We start from the raw sequence: 2,991 nt of genomic DNA, 5'->3' as shown, positions 1-2,991 counted from the left end.
GAGGGGCCTGTAGATCTGGAATTACAGCTGATCTTCAGATGATGGAGATTTGTTTGCCTGGAGAAAATGGCTATTTTGGAAGGTGAACTCTGTGGCATTACACCCTGCAGAAGTCCCTCCCCTTCCCGAACCTCCCCGTCCCTGGCTCCACCTCCCAAATCTCCAGGTATTTCCCACTAGGAGGTGGCAACCCTACAGCCCCAATCCTATGCACTAGGCAAAACCCTTTGTCATGAAGTTTATAATGGTTCTTTTATCCCTACTAGGGTCGCCAGGTCCCTCTTTGCCACCAGTAGGAGGTTTTTGGGGCGGAGCCTGGGGAGGGAGGGGTTTGGGGAGGGGAAGGACTTCAATGCCATAGAGTCCAATGGCCAAAGCGGCCCTTTTCTCCAGGGGAACTGATCTCTATTGGCTGGAGATCAATTGTAATAGTAGGAGATCTCCTGCTATTACGTGGAGGTTGGCAGCCCTAATCACTACAAACCCACTGTTTGGGGAGGGGCTGTGGCTCAGTGGTAGAGCATCTGCTTGGCATGCAGAATGTCCCAGGTTCAATCCCCGGCATCTCCAGTTAAAGAGACCAGGCAAGTAGGTGATGTGAAAGACCTCTGCCCAAGACCCTGGAGAGCCGCTGCCGGCCTGAGCAGACAATACTGACTTTGATGGACCAAGGGTCTGGTTCAGTAGAAGGCAACTTCATGTGTTCAGAGCTCTTTTGGGGGCGGGGTTGTGGCTCAGTGGTAGAGCATCTGCCTGGCATGCAGAAGGTCCCAGGTTCAATCCCCGGCATCTCCAGTTAAAGGGACTAGGCAAGCAGATGACCCTGGAGAGCCGCTGCCGGTCTGAGTAGACAATATTGACTTTGATGGACTAAAGGGTCTGATTCAATATAAGGCAGCTTCATGTGTTCACTGTTCATATTAAACGCAATCCTTCGGCAATTTCAACTGTGTGTCATTGCTCATGGCCACTCTCACAGTAGTGTAGGGAGGAATGCGAGAAAACAATTTCTGCACTGGCATGCCCATGACCTTTATCAAAGATGGCACCACGGGCCAGCAATAATGACTTCTGCTCCATGTTCTCTGCGGTTTGGAAACAGTGTCGCCACCGCCTTGGCTGAGGAGATTTATGCAGAAATCGGTCTCAACGGCATAATTGTCTTCCATACATTCCTGTTGAGGGTGAAAAAGAGAGAGAGAGAGCCGGCGAGTCCGGGTAGTAATGCAGCCAGCCACAATGGACATGTCTGCCACGCAAGATTTATTTGCAGGTCAACAGCTATACATTTTCACCATTTCTGCCTGCTGTAAAAGAGAAGTCATGATTTATTTGAAGCTTCACTTCTCATGAGCTGAGTGTGTGGGTAAATGGAACTTGGGGAAAGGGCGCTTAATATATTTACATTGTGGGGAAGTGGTTTCTAAACCGTAGACCACCAAAAGATTTAATTAACCTTTTCCCGCTAGAAATTTACTCCCATTGGTCATTTATCTCTCTTTTTTTTAACCATCCCATCTCTGTGTTGTCTTTCTAAGAGGAGATCTACAGGCACCAGAAGTAGGGTTGCCAGGTCCCTCTGCTACGTGCAGGAGGTTTTTGGGGTGGAGCCTGAGGAGGGCAGGGTTTGGGGAGGGGCTTCAATGCCATAGAGTCCAATTACCAAAGTGGCCATTTTCTCAAGGCGAACTGATCTCTATCGGCTGGAGATCAGTTGCAATAGCAGGAGATCTCCAGCTAGTACCTGGAGGTTGGCAACCCTAACTGGAAGGCAGTGAGAGAGTCCAGAGGGAGACAGAATGGGTTGTGCCACTGCACACTGCAGATGCGGGACTCATATCTTGAATGCGGCTTTATGCTTTAAAAAAATAATACCTAACTTCTTTCAAGCAGACTAGGGTTGCTTACTAATAGAGGGGAAAGCTGGGCTAGAATCCCGTCTCCTTGATTTGCTGGGACTCAACTATTTGAAATGTTGGAGCTTTGTGATTAAAACTCCATGTGTGTAATTCGGTGTTTTTTTTTTGTTTTTTTTAAAAACAGCTGTAGTGGGAATCTGAATTGGGACTGTGATGCTTGGGAAAGGACAGCTTCCATCCCACCCAGTTACCACTCAATCTGGGAGTCTGAGTGGTAACCGCCCCCTTGCGATTTGGCGCTTCCGGGTGTAAACCGGAAGCGACGTGTCGCTGCAAGCAGGCATGCGTGCACACGCGTCACCCGCCAACCCTCAGCTGGTCCACGGGCAGCCAGGTGGATTGGCAGGGGTTTTCCCGCCACCACCTTGCACTTGGCAACCCTGTATATTCACCATCCAGAGATACAATCTGTTTTGTCTTCAACCTTATCTCTCTGCAGTAGAATCTTTCTGAAGGCGTTTTGGACTTCAGTGTCACAAATGCATTGACTTATTTACAATCTGTCGTCTTCAGTCAGGAGAAACAGAAATTGTCTTTTTCTCCTTTATCCCCCCCCCTCCTGACCTTTGACATTATCTGGCTGCTTTATTACTACTTATAACCCGGATAAATTTTTAATTGGAAAATCTATAGGTACCCAAGAGGGCATGGCTGATGAAGAACTGTTGTTGTCTCCAAGAGAGAGAGGCTGAACAGTATTTGTTTAAAGTAAGCACGCCAACACTTTCCCAGCTGCTAAGACTAAAGTTATACTGAAACAAGAATGCTGCTAAATGGTGACAATCTAGGGTTGCCAATCTCCAGTTATTAGCTGGAGATCTGCTATTACAACTGATCTCCAGCCGATAGAGATCAGTTCACCTGGAGAAAATGGCCACTTTGGCAACTGGACTCTATGGCATTGAAGTCCCTCCACTCCCCAAACCCTGCCCTCCTCAGGCTCTTCCCAAAAAACCCTATGACTAGGGTTTCCAAGTCCCCCTTTGCCACCGGCGGGAGGTTTTTGGCTATAAAGCCAATCAAATCTCAAATAGTCATTCAGAAACCTTGCTGGACAAAAGCCCTACCTGGT

The sequence above is a fragment of the Euleptes europaea genome, chromosome 4 (genome assembly GCF_029931775.1).
Source record: "Euleptes europaea isolate rEulEur1 chromosome 4, rEulEur1.hap1, whole genome shotgun sequence".
NCBI lineage: Eukaryota > Metazoa > Chordata > Lepidosauria > Squamata > Sphaerodactylidae > Euleptes > Euleptes europaea.
The sequence above is the reverse complement of the archived record's forward strand: the minus strand, read 5'-3'. Positions refer to the sequence as shown.